The sequence below is a fragment of the Lygodium microphyllum genome, chromosome 2 (assembly GCF_053477565.2).
Source record: "Lygodium microphyllum isolate KBCC chromosome 2, Lygodium_microphyllum_v1.1.10, whole genome shotgun sequence".
Taxonomy (NCBI): domain Eukaryota; kingdom Viridiplantae; phylum Streptophyta; class Polypodiopsida; order Schizaeales; family Lygodiaceae; genus Lygodium; species Lygodium microphyllum.
Window position 1 is genome coordinate 108,628,487 of NC_141136.1, and position 23,955 is coordinate 108,652,441.

Sequence of the window (23,955 nt, forward strand, 5' to 3'; positions counted from 1 at the left end):
CAGTTCTTTAGCCTTCTTCCTTAGGACCGGGAGCAAAGTATGGCCGACTTACAGAATCCAAAAGTACAAGAAGATTAGAAGGCTCAAAGACAAAGGATTTGAAGTCAAAAAAGCAACCTGGATTCAAGCTATTATCCGACATCGAGACGACCACGGAATTGAAAAAGATACTTGAGGATCAAATTCTTAGTTGCAAAATTGAATTTACACTTGGAGAAGTCTTGGGGATTGCCAAAATATAATTTCATGATGTTATTATTGACATCATAAAAAGAAAATGGAAATTTATTGAAGAGCCAACTCAAGATATCATCCATCAAGGCTACACATGGAGCTCTATGTATGTAGTCCAAGAAGTCTCTTCATCCTTTACTTTAGCGCGGACAGTATGATGAGAGTGAAGATGCACCTAGTGTAATATTTCTTTCCCCCCCGGTGACCCCATGCCCTCCCCCATAGGAACTCCCCCCCCCCCTTTTTGGCTTTTTTTTTAAAAAATTCCCTCCATCTCTCTCCCCCTGTCGTGATCATGGCGGGGAGAGAGAGAGAGAGGGAGTGAGATGGAGGTGGGGGGACATGCAACCCCCCAGTTGGCGGCAAACAGCCGCTTCCTCCCCCCTCCCATACATTATAAAACCCTCCCCCCCTATTGGTTGTAAGGAGTCTCCCCCCCCCCCCCCCGTCAGAGACAGGTGCTCCCTCCGCCTGGTGATCGCGGCCCCCTGGGCGTCTATCAGAAAGAGCCCCCCCTTCGTTGTCAACTGCGCCATTTTCCCCCATGAGCAGTGTGAAGGGAAGGAGGAGGAGAGGGAGAAGAGAAGGAGAAGAGAAGGAAGAGAAGGAGAAGAAAAGAATGAGAAGAGAAGAAGGAAGAGGAGAGGGAGGGAGAGAGAGGACGAGAAGAGGGAGAAGAGGACGAGAAGAGAAGAAGTGAAGAAGGAGAGAGGAAGAAGGAGTGGGAGAGAGAAGGGAAGAAGAGGGAGAAGGAGAGAAGAGGAAGGAGAGAAGGAGGAAAGGGAAAGAGGAAGAAGAGAGAGAAGAAGAGAGAGAAGAGGTAAGAGAGAGAAGAGTGAGAGAGAAGAGAAGAAGAAGAGGAAGTAGAAGAGAAGGAGAAAAGAAGAAGAAGAGAAGTAGTGAGAAAAAAGGAGAAGAAGAAGAGAAGACGGAGAAGAGGAGGAAAAGAGGTAGAAGAGTAGGAGAAGAGGAAGAGAAGAGGAAGAAGAATAGGAAGAGAGAGAGTAGGAGAAGAAGGGAAAAGAAGAAGAAGAGGAAGGAGAGAAGGAGAGAGAACACGAGAAGCAGAGGGAGAGAGAGTAGAAGAAGAGGAAGAGAAGAAGAGAAGCATAGGAAGAGAGAGAGTAGGAGAAGGAAAGAAGAAAGGAAGAAGAAGAGAGAGAGAGAGAGAGATTAATATGATAGGGGAAGAGAGGTATAGCTAGTGGGAGATAGAATCAGACCGTCACACTGAGAGAGAGAGGTGAAAGTTAGAGATTATCTCTAGCCAAGGCGATTTTCAAAGTCACAAACGCTATTGAACTTTGATCTCCCTCATCGGATCGGTGACCACTTGCGAGTCACCCTTGAACAAAGCCACCACATCAAGGACCCAGGGTGAAGGATCGTGTATGCAAGTTGGCTCCAGAGAGAAAGCTTACTAAGAGTACTAGTGCGAAAGCCACGGCCGAAGATAGAAATGCGAGTGGAGTCGCAACCAACCCTAACATCTCCTCACCCTCTCTCCACATCCAGGTGACCCGTAAAACTCGAAAGGAACTTCTGTCCTCCATTGTACGCATAATTTAATCTATAAGCATGATTTATCACATGAAATGAAAGGAATTTCCAATCTATTCCCGCATAGGATGCAAACTTATTAAGGCTTAGTACGAGTCATATAATGTTCAGTTGAGGTTATTTCATAGATTGCATCCTAAATAAGTTTATAATCATTATCGAAACTGCTCTCTTAAACATCTAAGTTGACCTACACTATGATGTATCCATTTTGGAATCTAATACATACTTAAGAAATTTCCTACGACACAATAGTTGTTGTGATATGTGTTTACCTTTGCAAACACCCGCACAAGGTGGATACACTAGGGTCTAGAGGTTATCAATGCATGAACTTCTCATTGCATATCACTTTAATGGGGCTAATAGAGTGGAAAGGTGATAATGTTGAGATGACAAGCTCAACACATGCGGACATTGATGATGGACCGCCTGGTTAGATGGCTCCACACGTCTACACTTAGCACGTCTGTGGTCATTATGACTCTCACATGGCCACTGACTCATTACTTATTATATTCAGGTTGTTACACCTATTTACAGCTGGCATAGTTATAGCGCCAGTCGACTAGTGTAGTCGGTTATGCATTGTTTGACTTAGTAGGCCACTTTCCTTTTATGTTGTATCTTATCTATACTTTGTGTACATTGAAAAGTATGTGGAAGAAGAAGAAGAAATCAGCAAGAAAATGTTTTGGCCTCCATTTCTCTTCTTGTCTCTTGAGTAAGCTTCTCCTTGTGCATTCTGTGTGTTCAGCGCAGCATCTTGAGCAACCCCCTCCACCACGCAATTCTTGACAGATAAGAGTGGCTATTGCATTGGTATGCTCCAAGCGCATGAGGAGTGAATTTGACTAGAAAAATTCTGCATAGTATCACACTTAAAGATAGAAGGTTAGAAGATGTTGCATTTCCTTAAAGTTGATGTCCAACTGACGACCAACAAGGAGGGTTTATTGCCATACCTTGAAAACTTAAGCTCCCAACTCCAGGGACTTAGTCGTTTCTTTTCCAACAAAGGGTTGTCCATCAAAGGCTCTATGGTTGTGAAACTCAATGAACTGGATGATTGTCAAGTAAGTCGCAACTGTTGAGGGCCACGCAAGACAAAAGGACCTAGAAGGAACTTGTTAAATGGACCCTGCGATGCCCTAACCCAAGGGGGAGAGCAAAATTTAGGGTAGTTGATTCATGCTAAGCATGTTGGTCGGAACTGTTGAAATGGTTTTAACGAAGGTTGGTCTTGTTCGAGATGGATTGTTGACCCAAGTTATGCTTGGTTGTTTGGAAAGGTTGTAAAAGTGTTTTGATACATCCAAGTTAAATTTTGATTGTGCATGCAATGGGATTGTGATGCCTTGAAATAAGAGGTTGTGCATTCAACTGTTTGTTGATGTGGTTTTGGATGCTAAACCAAGTTGTTTGTGATTGATGATTGCATGACAAGGTTTGAGATAACTGATTGCCATGGAAATAAAAGGGATGTTTTCCCTAGTAATGGTTATTAAGCTGGTTGCTTCAGTTGTGGTTGATTTCCTAAAGGGATAATTAAGGAAGGATGGCGCTCGCTACCCCCACGAACCGCTAAACCCTAACCAAGAGGTTTATGAATCCGCGCTAGGAATGTGGACCGAACTTGTCACACGAGAGGTCTCTCCATGGGAATTACTTGGCATAGGAGGATGCTTGGGTGCCAATGGGGGCCCTAGTCATAAATCCCAAATTCCTTTGGGCCCTACACAAGTGTTCTACGTGACTCGAGATGGGATCTTGAGGCCTTGATACTAGTTACAAGGCGGAATCTTGGTAAGATAAACCTTCCGGTTGTGTTGCCGAGAGAAAGAATGATTTTTCTATAGAGGCAGAAAGGAACACTTGATTCTCCTGTATGGGTGGGAGACAAACATTAATCTCAAGATAAGTTAAGGAAGTGTTAATCTTGTTTTATCTTGTCTTCTTGTCAGTGCCCTAAATTACGTAAAGGAACCTGTGACTAACGGATCAATTAAGGAAGCTGCTTTTATGTGTCAAACATAACGTGGTAGGTAATTAGATAACTAAAACAACCCCTGAGGGAAGTGTGGTGGATGTGATCAATGGGTCTATCCTACGAAAGGGTGGTCTTGGTTAGCCGAGAGCTTTTCTCAAAGGAAATGTTAACAAGAAATGCTAGGAAAAAGTCGGTCTATGACCTTAGACAATGTTGACCAGGAACCAGGACTTCAAGTCGATCCTAGTGGGAACAGCCGGATAAGTTCCATTGCGGGGCAGACTTGAGAGACCCTAGTTGGCAAACCCCGTGTCATTCCTTGGGAGTGCCGGGCGGCATCTTCTAGATGTATCTCTCAATGGACTGCTAAGACATGTCCCCCGATTTGAGGAGCGGGCACGTTATAGTTGGTATCAGAGCAAAACTTCTTAATGCTGCATGATTGATTAATGTTTGGATCATAGATTAACCTAAATAACCTAAGTGGTATGGCTTGATTGTCAGGCACCTTCTACACATAGGAATGCTAACATGCAAGAGAAGAAGTTCCTTCTCAAGCAGATTAAGACACCCGAGTTTGATGGCAAGGGAAGAACTGTTCAAGCTGACGTCGAGATCTGGATTGAGTTCATGGATGACTATTTTCAGGCAGTAAGAACTGCACCTGCTAACCAAGCCATGCTCGCCAAACTTAAGCTTATGGGGGGAGCGAGACTTTGGTGGAAACAGTGGTGCAGAGACCAAGCGATCTCGTAGGGGACAGTCACTTGGGATAAGCTTAAGGAAGCTATGCGAGGGAGGTATCTGCCACCTGCCTACCACACACAAAAGATGAATGAATTCTATGACTTGAAGCAACTAGGATTATCCCTTGAAGCATATTATTCAAAGTTTATTTCACTCCTAAAGTATGCACCCTCAATGGATATGACACAACAGGTATCAAAGGTTTGTGATGGGTTGAATCCACCCATAAACACCCAATTGGAATCAATGCACCCAATAGACTTGCAAAATACATTACTCCAAGCGAATCCAATCGTCCAAGAACTTAAATTAGGCAACTATGATGAAGATGACTCACTGGATCAAGACAAGAGGTGCCACAACTACGGAGAGATAGGACACATCTGTAAGAGATGCCCCACTGCCGATGTTTCCACTGCAATGAACTAGGACACATCCAAACAACAGATTATTGGACCCTGAGAATCAGGAACGTGCGGTCAAATGAAGCCATCTAAACTCTACTTTTGGCTCATATTATGAACCACATGATGATGAAGGCTTGGAGCCTGTTGTAACCTTTTAGGATGACTAGATATCCTAGGAAGATCTTCTTGAGGTAATAAGACTTGTACTTGGAGTAAATCCTATTAAATCCCTTGAGTTGTGGTAAGTCGAGAATTTGAGTAATCAAAGTAGCGCAGCAGAAGCGTGCTGGGCCTTAACCCACAGGCTATAAGCCCCAATTGTGCTTGTCTCCCCCAGTTTCTCTCGAGATGAGGACATCTCGATTCCTCTAAGGGGGAGAGGATGTAACTTTTCTTTCCCCCCCCTATGACCCCGTGCCCTCCCCCATAGGAACTCACCCCCCCCTTTTTGGCTTTTTTTTTTAAAAATTCCCTCCATCTATCTCCCCCTGCCATGAAAATGGCGGGGAGAAAGAGAGGGAGGGAGTGAGCTGGAGGTGGGGGGCATGCAGCCCCCCAGTTGTGGCGGCGAACAACCGCTTCCTCCACCTCCCACACATTATAAAACCCTCCCCCCTGCTGGCCGTAAGGAGTCCCCCCCCACCCCCGTCAGAGACAAGCACTATGTCCGCCTGGTGATCGCGGCCCCCTGGGCGTCTATCAAAAAGAGCCCCCCCATTCGTTGTCGGCTGCGCCATTTTCCCTCGTGAGCAATGTGAAGGGAAGGAGGAGGGAGAGAGAGGGGGAGAAGAGGGAGAAGAGAAGGAAGAGAAGAAGAAGAAAAGAAGGAGAAGAGAAGAAGAAAGAGGAGAGGGAGGGAGAGAGAGGAGGAGAAGAGAAGAAGTGAAGAAGAAGGAGAGAGGAAGAAGGAGTGGGAGAGAGAAGGGAAGAAGAGGGAGAAGGAGAGAAGAGGAAGGAGAGAAGGAGGAAAGGGAAAGAGGAAGAAGAAGAGACAGAAGAGGTAAGAGAGAGAAGAGTAAGAGAGAAGAGAAGAAAAAGAGGAAGGAGAAGAGAAGGAGAAAAGAAGAAGAAGAGAAGTAGTGAGAGAGAAGGAGAAGAAGAAGAGAAGATGGAGAAGAGGAGGAAAAGAGATAGAAGAGTAGGAGAAGAGGAAGAAGAATAGGAAGAGAGAGAGAGTAGGAGAAGAAGGGAAAAGAAGAAGAAGAGGAAGAGAGAGAGAGTAGGAGAAGAAGGGAAAAGAAGAAGAAGAGGAAGAAGAGAAGGAGAGAGAACAAGAGAAGCAGAGGGAGAGAGAGTAGAAGAAGAGGAAGAGAAGAAGAAGAAGCATAGGAAGAGAGAGAGTAGGAGAAGGCATCTAAGTTGTCCTACACTATGATGTATCCATTTTGGACTCTACTATATACTTAAGAAATTTCCTACACACAATAGTTGTTGTGATATGTGTTTACCTTTGCAAACACCCGCACAAGGTGGATACACTAGGGTCTAGAGGTTATCAATGCATGAACTTCTCATTGCATATCACTTTAATGGGGCTATTAGAGTGGAAAGGTGATAAGAGTGGCTATTGCATTGGTATGCTCCAAGCACATGAGGAGTGAATTTGACTAGAAAAATTCTGCATAGTATCACACTTAAAGATAGAAGGTTAGAAGATGTTGCATTTACTTAAAGTTGATGTCCAACCGACGACCAACAAGGAGGGTTTATTGCCATACCTTGAAAACTTAAGCTCCCAACTCCAAGGACTTAGTCGTTTCTTTTCCAAAAAAGGGTTGTCCATCAAAGGCCTTATGGTTGTGAAACTCAATGAACTAGAGTAAGTCACAACCGTCGAGGGCCGCGCAAGGCAAAAGGACCTAGAAGGAACTTGTTAAATGGACCCTGCGATGCCCTATCCCAAGGGGGAAAGAAAACTTTAGGGTAGTTGATTCATGCTAAGCATGTTGCTTGGAACTGTTGAAATGGTTTTAACGAAGGTTGGTCTTGTTTGAGATGGATTGTTGAACCAAGTTATGCTTGATTGTTTGGAAAGGTTGTAAAAGTGTTTTGATACATCCAAGTTGAATTCTAATTGTGCATGCAATGGGATTGTGATGCCTTGAAATAAGAGGTTGTGCATTCAACTATTTGTTGATGTGGTTTTGGATGCTAAACCAAGTTGTTTGTGATTGATGATTGCATGACTAGATTTGAGATGACTGATTGCCATAGAAATTAAGTTGGTTGCTTCAGCTGTGGTTGATTTCCTAAAGGGATAATTAAGAAAGGATGGCGCTCGCTACCCCCCCGTGAACCGCTAAACCCTAACCAAGGGGGTTATGAATCCGCGCCGGGAATGTGGACCGAACCCGTCGCAAGAGGTCTCTCCATGGGAATTACTTGGCGTAAGAGGACGCTTGGGTGCTAGTGGAGGCTCTGGCCGTAAATCCCAAATGCCTTCGGGCCCTACACAAGTGTTCTACATGACTCGAGATGGGATCTCGAGGCCTTGATACTAGTTACAAGGCGGAATATTGGTAAGATAAACCTTCCGGTTGTGTTGCCAAGAGACGAAATGATTTTTCTGCAGAGGTAGAAAGGAACACTTGATTCTCCTGTATGGGCGGGAGACAAACATTAATCTGAAGATAAGTTAAGAAAGTGTTGATCTTGTTTTATCTTGTCTTCGTGTCAATGCCCTAAATTACGTGAAGGAACGTGTGACTAACAGATCAATTAAGGAAGCTGCTTTTATGTGTCAAACATAACGTGGTAGGTAATTAGATAACTAAAACAACCCCCGAGGGAAGCGTGGTGGATGTGACCAATGGGTCTATCCTACGAAAGGGTGGTCTCAGTTAGCTGAGAGCTTTCCTCAAAGGAAATGTTAACAAGAAATGTTAGGAAAAATTCAATCTATGACCTTAGACAATGTTGACCAGGAACCTGGACTTCAGGTCGATCCTAGTGGGAACAGCCGGATAAGTTCCGTTGCGAGGCAGACTCGAGAGACCCTAGCTGGAAAACCCCGTGTCATTCTTGAGAGTTACGGGCGGCGTCTTCTAGATATATCTCTCGATGGACTGCTAAGACATGCCCCACGATTTGAGGAGCCGACACGTTACACCTAGATTGGTACCTTGTAGCCATCTTTCTCGTAGTCACTAGGCTCGTGTGACTACAAAGACTGTAGTCAAGCTTGGCAAGATAGATACTCCTTATGTTGCTCTTTTGGATCATGGTTCTGAGATTAATGTCATAGTGTGAGGTTTATATGATACTTGTAGATGGCCAGTTGATGTGGATCATGGTTGGCACATGCATGCGGCCAACAACACTACAAGAGATCTATACGCTGCTTGTCCACACCTAAAGATTTTTATTGGAGATGTGGGTAATTCTTATCATTTCTTTGTGCAAAAATATTGTTCTTATCCTATTATTTTGGGGCAATCATTTATTATTGAGTCTCGGATGGAGACTAAGGTTCTGGATGATGGGTCTGCCTATGCACAAATCCGAAGCAAGGATGGAAAAAGAGATGTCCAATTCATGACCATTTATATCAATCATCAGTGAAATAGGGATTCCTTGAGGGATTCCCCTCTTCCAGCAGGAGAGTTGGATTTTTGTTAGGTACCACTGTCATGCGAAACAATGGTGGTATGAGTCAGAGAAAGCTCTCGCCTCCTAGTAGTAGCAGTTTTTCCTCATGTGTTTATGGTGTATGCACTGAAAGTACTTTGTGTCTTCATCATATTTTTTATATGCCTAGAGCTGCCATGCAGTATGTAAAAAGAAAAGAAAAATAATTGATGATGGCAGGTGTTTTGCAGGAAGAGGACCAGCTAGATGGTCTCTATGATGGCCTTTCATGCTCAGATACTATGGAAGAACTTTCGGTATTGCTAAATGCTAACAATCAAGAGTTGACATATGCCTTACAAGTTTGTTCTCTGGCGTTGTATTGTGAAATTGCTGATTTCATGCTTCAAAAGAATTTGGGTGCTGAGGATTCTCAGCAAAAAGTATTACTTGCTAACATATTTTAGCAAAAAAAGTTGGATGTTGTTGTTTATACATAGCAAAATTTGTGTTTGTCAGGGTATTTTCATCGAGGGGTGAAATTTGTAGGTTATAGGAATGAAGCCAGAGTTCATACAAAATATAAGATAGTTGACAAGAAGGTTAGACGAGTTGCACGACCACTACCTTTGGACACTGATGAGATTATTAAGAGAGCTGCTATGCAACCTCCTTTGCGAGATCTTGCAAGAATCGGACATAAGTTTTTAACTAAGCCATTGAAAGAGATGAAGATTGGGACTGAAGATTTTTTGCTTCCTAAAGAGGTAAGATGTTTTGAAGAGATGTTATGCAAACATGAAAAAACTTTTGCTTTCTTTTCACATGAGATTGGATGCGTTGATCCTAGGGTTGTGATGCATATGGTTATTTTTACCATTCTACATGTCCCTTGGAATCTACGGCCTATTCCTATGTCAAGGGCTCACTTGCCCAAATTGGTAGAGCTTTTGAATGAGTGGATCAAGATAGGGATTCTAGAGCCATCTTCAGCTCCATATTCCAACAGATGGTTTATAGTTCCTAAGAAGAATGCGACACTCAGATTCATACAAGACCTACAGCCAATAAACAAGGTCACTATTTGAAATGTTGGTGTAGGACCTATCGTGGATGAGTTTGCTGAGGCTTTTGCTAGACGTGGTATCTATTCACTCGGTGATCTTTATTCCTGATATGATCAATTCAAGCTTGCCCTTGAGAGCAGAGATTTGACTACCATGAAGACACCCTTAGGCCTTGTCCGAATGTGTACGCTTCCGCAAGGAGCTACTAATTTGATTACCCATATGATGAATGGGATGAATAAGGTTCTACGAGATTTTATTCCTGAGCCTACTATGCCTTTCATTGATGACTTACCTATCAAGGGTTGCTTGGAAGAAGGAAAAGAATATGATTCTTTAGTCGACCTTGGATGTAGGTTCTTTGTGGCTTCACATATTAGAAATCTTGAGAAGATTCTTCGCAGACTGGAGGAAGTGAATTTGACCTTGTCAGGGTTGAAGTCTATTTTTGGAGCCAGAGAAGTTTTGATTGTTTGACATATATGTGGATATTAGGGCAGAAAGCCTTCTCCTATGAAGGTTGATGCCATAGAGAAGATTACATAGACTTGCTCTTCAACTTCAGAGGTTCGCAGGTTTCTTGGAGCTTGTGTGTTTTATCTTATTTGGATTCCTCATTTTGCTCATATTGCAGATGATCTCTACCAGCTCTTGAGGAAAGCGCAAATTTTTTCTTGGGAGATAAAATATACTAAAGCCAGGTAGAAACTGAAGAAATTATTGAGAGTTTCTCCGACTCTTCGAAAGGCATATTATGAGTGTGGGAGACCTATTGTTCTTACTGTTGATACTAGTCCTATCAGCATTGTTTGGGCTATTGGCCAAGACGATGCATATGGGAATAGGTATGGTATTCAATTTGGGGCGAAAGTCCTAAATGAGTGACAACGAAGGTATTCACAGGCTAAGAGAGAGCTCTTGGGACTTTTCACAACTCTCAAGAATGATAGAGAGTACTTCATTGGTGTTGTTGTGGTGTCGAGACTGATTGTTTGCCTCTTCTAGGTATGATCATAATTTTTTCTACTCGAGATATTGCCATGCTTAGGTGGATTGGGTACATAAAATCCATGAATCTTGAGTTTTGGTACATAGTAGGTAAAGACAACCTAGTAGCCGATATGCTTTCATGAGTGAGGTATGATGATATGGATTTTTCTTGCATTGATGATGCTGATGATGGGACTGATCTTTCAGTCATGCATGTTGATCATATTTGTCAAGTGTCTACTTTGGAAAGCTTTGATGAGACTTTGTATATAGGAGAGTATTTACAAATTGGATGTTATTTGAGTACCATGTCTAGACAAGATGGATGGACTGATGCAGACTTCAAGAATATTAGAAGAAAATCTTATGCTTTCTTCTTGCGAAGTGGGCTACTTTGGAAGCATCCATGAAAGCGAGGAGGACAGCCATTGAGAGTTTTTCGTGATAGAGCTTCATAAGTGCGGATCATGATTCCATGAAAGTCTTTGGGCTGGGAATTGAGCTATTTGGGCAACCTATGAGAATATCAAAGAATGCTATTGGTGGAGAGGCATGTATATCTCACAATTTGTTGAGACATGCGTTGATTGTCACTTGTTCTCTTTAGTGAGGCATAGAGATGAGCTTCATCCTACCTACCCGCTATGTATTCATTACAAGTGGATTCTTGATTTGATTACTATGTCTGTTGGTTTACGAAAGATGCACTACATTGTTTTGGCATGAGAAGATCTCAGAAATCAAGTGGAAGGAAGAGCATTACGAATGTAATCTACTTTAGTGGTTTGTAAGTTTCTATTGGAGGATGTTATTTGCAGGTATGGATGTATTGGAAAATTTAATGCTCGCAGATAGAGGTGAATTGGATGTTGATGAGGCTAAGGAGTTTTTCTCTCGCCTTGGTATTAAACTTGCTTTGACTTTGGCATAGAATCCAAAAGGCAATGAGAAGAGTGAAAGAGGCCATCTGCCGATTGTGAAAGCCTTGGCCAAAGCATGCGGTGATGGACAAGTTCGGGAGTGGCCTAGGTTGTTGCCTTATGCCTTATGGGCTGATCGCACTACTCATAGTGTGACTACATGTTATATGCCAAAGCTGAGTTGATGTATGGGAAGAAGCTACTCATGCCTACAGAGACTTGCACACTTACTTGGAATGCTTTACCATGGCAGCAAGAAGAGATGACTAGAGAAGATCTTTTGGCTCTTCACATTTGTCAATTGGGAAGAAGACCTAAAGATATTGAGAGAGCATTTCAAAATCTCAAAGAGGCCAGGATTTGTAACAAAGACCACTTTGATACCAAACACAAATTGAGGCCTAAAAACATCAAGAAGATTGGGTGTTGGTCTATGATAGCAGTCCACAAAACTAGTATAGTGTTATCCGCAAGGTTTTCAGACGATGGTTTGGGCCTTATTTAGTGCAGCATGTCCATAAAAATGCTACATATTCCTTAGTAGACTTTGATGGTACGGCCTTGGGATTCCGATTGCAGGAAAGAGAATCAAACTATTCAAGAGAAGAGATGATACAACCTATGCAGTCGAGGAGTTCGATCATACAATTTATGATGGGCTTGAGCCAAGAGATGATGAAGATGAAGATATGGACATTGGAAATACTTTTATAGTAGATGAAGAGATTGCATTGACCGTCGAGCTCAGTGGTGATGAGGATGGGTAGTTGTGGCCCATCCAGAGGATGTGCAGGTTTGCAGGGGGCAGACATTGTGATGCTATGCGACCACCACTACAAATCTAAGGGCAGAGTTTTTTGCCAAGAATTTGATCACATTAGTCAGTGTCATTAGGGATTTATTTTCCATAGTGTGTATTGTTTGTGTTTGCATTTGCAGGATACATAAAGCACTTGTAGTTAAGCTAGGCACGATTTCTTCAATGCATTCATATTTTTTTTGTAAGCATCGCTCGATTGATTTCATAGCATGGATTCTAATTTGCAAACTCCATCAGTGATTGGGCACGAACTTATTTTCCAAAGCATGTTCTTTGATAGGGCATATTGACTAGAAAAACAAGTTCATATGAAGAAATCCGTTTTGAAAGCTTAGAAGGGTCATGTATGTCAAGTGTTCTAGCCTACAAGAATCACATGAAGAGTTTGATAAGCTGCCAAGTCGAAGCATTGCATCATAGGGCATAATGATCATTGGATTGATTTTATGTACACTGACTTGGCCACAATTTATGAGTATGGAGGAAGAATCCAAGGAAGAAAATGATCCATCATACAAATTCCCATCTTGACTATGCCAAACGATGATACTACTCATCTTGTTTCTAATTTGATTGGATATAATATTGAGGGTCAAATTTACATTGATCAACAATAGATTTGTCCTTCAACCAATGATCTTCTATTTCTTTGATGATTAATGAAGAGTGCTATTCAAAGGGGAACATAAGAAAAAATCATGCGAATGTTTCAAATCAACTCTATGCTAACTATGTGATTGGAAAGAGCATGCAAGCTAAAGCATGAGAACTGTAGATGTGAACCTTTGGAAAGGAAGGAGTGCACTGAATGTTTTTTTTTGGCATACTTGAGTGGATCATATCGGCGGCCTGCATTAAAGCATAGAAACGTATTCTCTGACATCCGTCAGAGATGAGTTTAACAATACACTTTTTTAAAGTTTTTCGTTGGCGCCTTAAGTAAAAGAAGACAAACAATATTTTGGTTTGAAGCTTTTTCTAAGCTTTACGATGACATCGAACAAATATAAACAGTAGAAGAAGAAGCATGATGGGGTGTCGGCGATTACTGCAATGAAGGAGAGCTAAAGGTGACGAAGGACGGGATGTAGCATACAACGTAGCTAAAGGGGGAGAGGAGCCGGCGACGTTTGACTAATCTGCAGAAGGACGCAAGATAGCGACGACAAACAAAGACTATAAGCGGTGTTCGACATGTGGCAGCTTATTCTAATTGGAAGAGGGCAACAACAACGACGAGCCCATTGTGAGCTGTCGATGATACGTTTCTAGATGACCATAAGAAGATCCCTATCGCCAAGGCCAAGCTGCTTCTGATCACTAGACGGTCTTCGTGAACCATCATAACGTCGGATTCACGACTGCTTATGATGCTACAGGTACTGACTGCACTCATAACTGGTGGAACCCGTGGCATCGAAGGAGCAATTGTGGAAGAGCTAGCTAACCTTCGTGCTTCTGTATATACATCTAAGCCGCCCTGGTATAAACATTCAATCTGTGTGATGGTGGATTGCTAAACATCAATGTTGAACGAGACAACTGTTTCTCCCTGTCATAAGTGTGAAACTAGCTAAGGTAGGACATCGTGCCATCTTGCTCAACCTCTGCTCCTCCTCGTAAAACAAGGCCGACTAATCCACTCCATTATAGTCAGAATCTTCTCTAAAACAACCACTACTTTCTGAGTAGCTGGAAGGATTGGCCGAGACCTGCTTGCCTTCAAAAAGAAGCAAATAGAAACAACAAGAAGTACAAAGAGGATGCACTATTAAGGGCGGCATATTCAGACAATCCAGAATTTCATCTTTATTTAGACATTAAGGAGCTACCTCTACGTCAATTGTAAAGGATATGAGAAGAAACTACTTGATGAGTTGATAAAGAAAATTATCTTATGGATTCCACCACTACTTTAGTTGTATCTTGTACCTAGTTGTGCTGATACAACAAAGAAGTTCAAAATTCATCATCTCCTCTGTGAATATTCTTTATGCCAACTTCAAAAATCAACATCCTGAATTGGTGAAGGGTTTATATAGCTCGAAGACGGGTATTCTTTATGCTACGAATTCGATCGTGTCAAAGCACCTTATTCTGGTTCTGGATTCATAGAGCTTCAAAGAATATTTGTATGAATTTGTGGACGTATATGAAGGTCCAAGCTTTATGATTGGAGGAGTGTGTCTTTTTGACAATTTGTGCCTTGAAGGGAATATATATGCTTCATCTTCTTATTCAAACAAAGTTATTCCTACCTCATGAACTTACTTTGGGAATTCTTAATGCATCTAAACTTCTTTTCCTTTGTGAATTTGACTTGAATTACGTACTCTTCATCATCTTTTCTCCCATCTCAAAGCACCCCTATGTCAAGTGACATTCACAAACCCCCGTGCAAATTCCGTGCAACAACGTGTTGTTCTTGGAAAAGCCTATTTGGGATGCATAAAGGCGTTTTGACAGAAAAGCTGAACGAACAATTATCCTCATCATCTTCTTCTTTTAAAATTTCAAGATTGAGACCGTGAATGTGATTGTGATTACAATTGAGATTGTGAGCAAGAGAGCAATTGAGTCTGAGATTGCGATTCTTTCATGTACACGAAGTCAGTCGGAAGGTTTGGTTGGGAGGCTCGAGCTCCACATGGGAGTGCAATTTCTAATTGTGCTATTTGCTACTTCTCAGTTTTCTTCAAACTCCACATGTAGGTGTTTTCAAAACCCAAACTAATTAGATTTCAAAGAGTATCCATTGGAAGATATCGTGAAAGGATGTGAAGGATAAGAGACGAATACTTAGATTGCTTGCTCTTGCAAAGAGTGATGTTAATGTTTCCCTTTTTTATGGAATCTCATGACCATCACTTATAACAAGATTCTCAATAACTAATGCTTTAAAAACGAGATCTAGACTACATGTATCACACTCTATGTTGCTTAAGCAACAGTATTAACATGAAGCGCTCGATAACAAACGTAGTAAAAAGCATCATTCATGAATCAAAAACGTTTGAGACTATAATATGGTGCCACTCACATAATGTTCATCGATACCCTTGAACACATTGTAAAGGGTTGGGGTTTTCTAGTTACGATTATTATAATTAGAATATGTACATGTAAATACTTTGAAGTTTTTGAAACAATTTAACTTGTCTCTAATTTGTTGACCAAAAATAATATTCACAATGAGATGTTTAAGCATCCAAACGACTTGCCGGTGTGTCACATATGCGAGCCAAAGAAGAGTGTGCTTTATTTCAAATGCACATAGTTACAAGGAGGGCAGGATGAGATAGCCAAATAGTAGCACCATATATGGTGCACCCAACTATGTTTTATATACAAAATGGTTTCAAGAATCCAAACACAACATGCACAAGATGGCATGTATGCAATACTATGAAAATTGGTCAAACAAAAGGAGCTTCAATACCTTTGCAATTTGCACATCGACAAGTGACTCAACTTTGATGCTAGGGCAATTAACATTGTAGTACCTTAGAGCGATTTCATGTTGTGTAAAGAGTAGTAGCCTATCCATCCAATTTTACACTCAAGTCAAAAAGGAAGTTATAGCTCACAGAACATAGCGTCTGAACATACCATAAGAAATTAGTCAGTGTCTAACTAGTACGCTTTGTAACATCTCAGGAATGTTGGCGAAAAAGATAATAGCTTAGGGAAATTAATAACTTAATGTCAACACCATCCTTCGCATACGATAATGTTGCTCCCAGCCCTGAACGCATGAATTCGAATAATCGCGGCTGTTATAATAAGCGGTTGAGGCGGCGCAGCAGATGCTCATGCTGATCTGCGCCATATACTTCAAAAAAGTTATCCTGCTGCAGCTGCGCCAGCTCCGATTCGACTTCATCAGTATGTCGGTCCACGTCAGACTGCAGCCGATCATATGGAGTGTACGTCTCATCATCCTTATAGGCAGCCATCATCGGCATGCAGCTCATCAACCGCCCTACAAGATTTGCGGCTAGGGCCACCATTGCCGGTATCGTTTGAAACATTCTCGATCGGTACTGAAGCTGATATTGAAGATACGGATCGATGAAGGCTGTCGATATGTGATCTCAACAAACTTGACTGAGGACTGCTTCCCGAATGATGAGACGGTATTTCGACACGCATGCATTTTATAGCTTATCATACCACGTTCATGAAATGTAGGCGGTGCATGGGTTTTGCCCGACTCCTAATAAATCTCAATGCTACCCAACAATTGAATAAGGTGATACAAAAAGAAGTTACCTCCAACCACCCCGAGTCTTTGTGTCCCGGGTCAGAAAGAGGAAAGCAAACAAAACATTAGCTATGCTCGGTCCACGTCATTTCGTTGGATGTCTTAGATTAGAACATCTCATGGAGAGTCCCGTACTTCATGTGTTGTTTACTACATTTTGTTCTAGGAGACAAAACTATCATCACAAATTGCAAGAAAGTTGTGCTTGATAGCTATCGCAAGCTATCACATCAACCACTTGGTGAGTTGTACAACTACAAATGTTAGGGATGCAGCTTGATTTAATATCATGTATCCAAGTGTGTTCCTTCTCTTAGCATGTCACTAGACGATCAAGTTCTTGCGTGCAATGACATTTGTAGTATACATGAGTCATTTGTTTTGTTCTTTTTAGGCACTATGATCAAAATATGCTCGCACATAAGACTTCACCATACTTGTAACTCTTAACGTGATCAGTAGTTGGACAAAAACCTTACATATAGTATCCTTATGATTAGTCACACATGGTGTCTATATTATGTAACATACTAGTCTTGAGAACTTTGCAATACCTATGCAAAGTTTCATCTTCAGGCCTTTACCTTCTCTTCTCCTTTTGGAACTTAATTTCAGCTAAGCTTCCGCAGCTCTTGCACCTTTTCTTTTGCTTGGAACTTGATTTCAGTAGAGCTTACGCAGCACTTGCACCTTCTCTTCTCCTCTTGGATGCATGCAAAGTGATGCTTCCTTCACCTCTCCCACACCCAAGGAGAGCCTCCTCTAGTTTTATAGACTTTCAGCTTCTCTTCTTGGAGAGAGACTTGAAATGATCTTTATGCAAGATGTGGTTGTTCCAGAATCTACTCTGCAGCACCAATTTCGAGATATCTCTCTGTGCATTGCTCGGATGAAAAAATGTCCAACACGAAAGTTTTAGATCTCGTTGTTTCCGATAATCTACGTGGCCCATTTTTAGAGATTGTCTTTCTATCGCAATATATTTTAAAAATAGATTCACCATGTCTTTTTTTTTAACAGCTTTTGAAACTGTACTCTTAACTTGTAGTCCATGCGACCACCTTAAGGAGAGTTCATTAAATTACCTTGGGCCTCAACCTTAAGATTGAGTTCCACACAAAAGCTTGTGTCATTTTAGACCTTAGAAAGAGGAAATCACTTCTTTCCTCACTTCCAAAGGATCACATCTCTCGTTTTTCTTAGTGAGAGAATTCCCTCTCTTGTCTTTCTTAATGAAAGAAAATACCTTAAACCTTGACTTGTAAGGGAGAGGATGACCCTAAATGAATGCAATGCTCATTACACACAAGGTAAATGTTCCCAGGCATCCCCGAATGCACACATAAATACATATACACAATGCTAATGCGCTTCCTCTTCTTAGAACTTAATCCATCTTCATTTATGTGTAACTCCTTGGTTCTTGTGTACACTCTTACACTTGGTAGATGCTTCTTTCCCCCTTCATAACTTGTATTGTCTGTACCTAATATCCCCGTCCTAGTGCTCTGAACACCCCATTAAGTGATGTATTAGGAATATTGGCCTCTAAATGGTCTCATGGCCATTTTAGATCATCATCAACACTTAAAGAAAAGTGATTCATTCATTTATTGACATAAAGTTTTTAAATAGATAATGCATAATAAGAAATCAATTGAGTGAGATCCCTCTAGCTTCTAAATAGTTGACCTCAACTGTAGAGAGGATACATAGTCCTTAAGAAGATCTGGAAAGTCTTGTAGTTTTCTCTCAATCATAAACTGAGCGTCCAATGGGAGATAATTCTTAAACTTAACCAGATACTTCCGACCTTAGAGTATTGTTCTGATGGTGTAAAATTATTTCACGCACAAGGAACTCTTCTATGTCAAGTAAATCTTCCTAGATTGATTCCATTGGAGGTTCTCCAGTATAGGGACGTAGCAAACTTATATGGAAACCATTATGAATGTTCCAATGACTTGATAGATCAAAACAAAAAGTCACATCGTTTATCTTATATGTGATCTTGAAAGGCCCATAATAGAGATTAGAAAGCTTAACCACTTTACCCTTTTGACCTTTCTGCTTCTTCAAGTGAGCCTTCTCAAACTTAAGAATAACATATCGTCCCAACTTGAGATCTAACTTACAATGATGCTTATCAGCTTCACGTTTATGCTTCTCTTGTATCCTTTGGATAGCAACTTTTACTTGAGTGAAAGTTGTATCAATGTCTCTAACAAATTCATCTGTTGTAAAGATTTTATCCGTCGTAAGAAGAATGGGTGGTAAATGAGGCCTACCATAGATGATCTCAAAGGGTGCCTTACCAATACTATAGTGCACCGTATTATTGTATGCAAACTCTACTAAAACTTTTCACATTCTCTTTGATTATCAAAGACATAGGATTTCTAAAGTTCAAGAATAGTAGAATTAGCACTCTCACTCTACCCATCTGTTTGAGGATGATAAGAGGATGAAAACTTTAACCGAGTCCCGAGGTTCTCAAAGAGAGCTTGCCAAAAAACGTTGGTCATGCGGGGATCTCGATCACTTATAATGGACTTAGGCATGCCATGATGCTTCAAAATATGAGCAATGAATAACTTAGCCATATGATGCTCTTGGTTAAGCACAGCTCCAATGCAATCCCCAAAAGCATTGCAATGACCCTTCAAAAGGTTTTTGAAGATTCAGAACTATGAGAATTGGTTCTTGAGTCACAAGAAACTTAATTCTTTCAAAGGCTTCTTAGTAAGATCATGTAGAGGAGATGCAACATATGAAAAACCTCGTATGAACCTCCTATAGTATAAACATAGGCCCAAGAAACTTCTAATTTCATGTATAGAAATAGTGTAGGCCAATTAGCATTGGCTCGAATCTTCTCAGGATCCGATCCATTCTCACCAGATTGTGAGAAACAATATGGCCCAAGTAATGAATTTCCAAAAGGAAAATTTCACTCTTCTTAGCATTGACATGTAATCTATGCTTGCGAAGCTCTTGAAAGATAATAGATAGATGTTTTCTATGCTCCTCTTTAGATGGTGAAAATATTAGAATGTCATCAAAGAAGACACCTGTGAACTTTGAGCAAGTTTTGAAAATTCTCTCCATCATTCAATTGAATGTGGCGGGTGCATTAGTCAAACCAAATGGCATGATAAGAGCTCGTATAGTCCAAATGTTGTACGAAAAGTTGTCTTATGAACATCTTCAGGTGCTATCCATATCTGGTGATAGCTGCTCTTGAGATCAATGCGACTAAAGATACTAGCCCCTTGTAAATTATCCAAGATATCATCTATCCTTGGGATAGAAAAATGATTCTTGGTTGTGATCTTGTTCAAAGATCTGTAGTCTATGCACATATGGAAAGAACCATCTTTCTTTTGAACAAGTAAGACTGGAGAGCACTATGGAGAAGAGCTAGGTTTAACTAACCCTTTTTCCAACAGTTCGTTTACTTGTTTTAGGATCTCCTCTTATTGTTGACTTGCACTTACTCGATAAGGTGGTTGATTAGTGATTAGATGGTGAACTACCTAGGATAAAAGCAATTGTGTGATCTTTCGGGCGCTTAGGAGGTAACTCTCCTGGGAGTGAATCACTAAAATAATCTTCATATTGTTTAACAAAATCATGTCTGGCTTGATCAATTAAAGAGAGGGGTTCTTTTAAAATCTAAGACTTAGAAGCATTAGTTGGTATTGTGTGTTCATTAGAGGCATCAAGTGTCCTTGAGTCATTAGCTTCTTTTGATTCTCTCACAAAAATCATGTACATAGAAATAGCTTTCTTTATTTCTTTAGAAATGTTAACATGACTAAACATTAGCACAAGCCAATTTCCAGCATCAACAATGCATACTATATTTCGACCCTTGAATTGAAATTCTTGAGAGTGGAAAAAGACTGAATTTTTGTCTGATTTTTGTTGTTTTTGAGGACTGAATGATTGATTTTTAATGGATTTAGAGTGATGCATGGTTATTAATGGAAGTGTTTGAGAGTGTTTTGGATGACAATATGTAGTGGCTTCGGCGCCTCTTCACATCAGACATACCTCTTGGAAGGTGCATCCACGACCTAAGAAGGATTATTGAGAATCATTATGAGAGTGTTGTAGTGAGGAGATGATGTACTATTGAGAGAGAGAGAGAGAGAGAGAGCCAGAGAGAGCCAATTCTATCAAAACAGTGTAACTTTATATGAGAGATCAAAAGAGAGAACACTATTAAGACATTGAAGATGAATACTATGTGATTGATTCCATTCAAAGATGGTGTATTCTTTTATGTTCCTTGTTTTATTGATGGATTTTATAAAGATATTGAAGATTATGGTTGATTCTATTAAATCCATGGGAGATATCTACTATGATGCTACGTGAAGATTTGCTATTTTCTTTGTTTTGGTCATCAAAAGAATGAAATAAAAGCTTATTGATATTACAAGATAGATTTTCTTGCAGTAGAATCCCCTTTTCCTTGGTATTCCTCTTAGGGCTCCATATTTTTGGTGCGCAACCATGGAAACTTACCATCAACAAGCATTAGAAGAGGCTGAAAATGAAGGAAATGTCATTGCTAAGAAGAGGAGAATTCAATGGATGTTTGCAAAGTTCCTTCTTCCATTGAAGAGTTGGAGATTCTCATTAACAAAGCCACTTTCCACAAGTTCATCCCACAATGGCGGAAACATATCACCATCATGATGCATGCTCTATGTGGTGGACTGTTTCCTCTTCCTGTTGAAGCAGCAAAAACTTGTATCTTGGTGGAAATTTGTTTGGGAACAAACTGAAGAGCAGAAATAAAGAGAATGACTATCCATGGAAGATTTAGTATTCATTGATAAGTTTCCAAACATCATCAAGTGGGAGATTGCGAAGAAGCTCCAAGAGTCGTGGTCTGTAGAGGTTCACGAAAACAATAAGGAAAAGAGTTGGAATTTGTTCGTGGATGCTCAACAGCAAGATACATGGGATGCTTGGTGCACTAACAATCTTCAGTTTGTCCGATTAGCAACCCACTCGAAGTTGGTAGACAGAGTGTTTTTCACGACAAACACTGTTGAAACCCTCAAAAGTTGGCATTATTATAATGGCACAACAACGATCCTAAGAAGAATGAGTTTTGATACTTTTAGAATGGAATATCTCCCCCCCTGTAGTGGTTTGAAAGCCGAATTTAGAGATATTGAAAAGAAGGAAGTAGAAGAGATGTTGGCCAAAGAATCCCTCAGAGACTGAAGCCCCTCTCTGATTCTATTCTGTTGAGTACTACAATCAAGAGGCAAGAGTTAGAACGAGTCCAGAGGTACATAAGAAGAGAGAAGCTCGCAGCAGAAGCCTCCTTTGACACCCTAAAAGCACTCTTTACAGAAGTCCCCATGGTGACTCAAGGTCCCCTTCCTAGTCAGATTCGTCCAAGAAATATTGATGACACGCCAGCAAATGTAGTCCCATTGCCAGTTTTTAAGGGAGAGTACAATGAAGACCCTGATCTTCATGTAGCAGAATTCATGGTAGCATATGTGGCTAACAATGCCAAAACCCCTGAGCATTGGTTAGCGATATTCCCCACCACTTTCAAAGGCGTGGCGTTTCAGTGGTATGAGAGACAAGCACCATGAACTTTTGGCACTTGGGATGACCTAAAGTTGGCCTTCCTCACTAAATTCACACGCGAAGGTTTTGAAGAGCGGATGCAAGAGGAGTTCATGAACCTAAGTCAGTCCTCTGGAGAAAGAGTAGAAGCTTATGTCTCGCGAATGGAATCCATCCTAAAGAGATGGATTAACCATCATTTGGACGAAGACATTCAGAAAGGAGTGTTTCTCAGAGGCCTACAACCAGAAGTTTGCAAGTTCGTGGATTTGAGAAGACCAGTCAATCTGCAAGCTGCAATGGAAGGTGCAAGATTGTATGACGAAGTCAAAGCAAGGCTATCAATGACTCCAGGAAGAGGAGTCTTACCTCCTCCCATGCCAGGAATGGTATACCCACCAAATGCAATCCCAGGGACAATTCTCTACCCCTATCCCCAGATGCAAACAGTGCCGCAGTATAATGCACCTAATCCACTGTGGTCACCATAGACGACAGTGTCTCAAATGATGGTTCAACCACAACAACAGTGGCCTCAAACAGTTTCTCCAATGGCGACTCAACAATAGTGGAATCCTACCAACTGGAATCAACAACCCCAAGTCTCAGCAGGAGCTCTCAATCAGAACCAGAACAGAGGATCTTCTGGATCAACCCAACCAGTGTATGCAATAATTACATAAGCTTCCCAAAACCCTACTACAAGTACTTCAGGAGGTGAAAATCTGAAGGACTACTTATCCAACTCAGTTGCAAGTATTAAGAAAGAGCTTATGGATGTGATTACAGAGTAGCTACAGACGACACTGAAGGTGAATACCGCCAATATATCCTCTCCTATGGGAGTTGGAAGAGATGTGATGTGCTCTAATACATGGTGTGGAAAGTATCATCAAGCGGGACATTTAGCCACTGAATGTACCCAAAAAAAACCATTACTGGAGCCTTTTGTTCCTAATGTTTGCAGAAGAACCATACAGATGATCTTTCCTCTCTGAAACAGATGCATGAACGAAGACAGAAGGATGAAAATGCAAGATTCAACTTGCTAGAATCCAAAATGACAACACAAGATATTGGACCAAAGCCTAGAGAATTTGGTCCTAATTTTGGTCCAAGGAGGTTTCCCTCTCAAAGTTACAGAGGACGACAGTCTGGCGGTGGTCAGAGATCAGAGGTGGAATGTTACAGGTGTGGAGAAAAGGGTCATATCTCCTCGAATTGTCTAAACCCTAGACGATCTGTGGATTACAAGCCCTTATGCAGCCCCCATCACTTCTAGAGAGCTTTCTTCCTCCTCATTAGAAGACTTCCCCTCTGTCGTAGATGATCAATCCTTGCTGGAGCTCCATTCATCAGTGGTGGTCTCTAACACAAGTTCCTCCTGCCGGCCCTCCTTCATATTGTAGATAGTGCTCTTTCATTTTTTCTGTAGCCCCTTGTGTGGCCTTAGCTCTAAAGCCCCTGTCTCCCAAACTTGTCTGGCTTTCATTCCCAATAGCCATGGCCGCCCGAGAATGAGTGGATAGCCATCCCCCTTCATTGGCATCACATACATGTCAAGATCCAATTGCACTCCACACACCTTTACCTTGACTTTCTTTATAACAATTGGAGCCCTCTTCCATATTTTCAACTTCCTCTGGTAGTGTAGGCTCCATCTTCTCAATTCTACAGGCTTTTTTCACCGGCATTGCTTCAACCTCTGCTACTTTGGCCTTCCCTTTGACATCACTCTCATCCAAACTGATCATCTTGACATCACAATTCTCTGGTGGCTGGACAAGC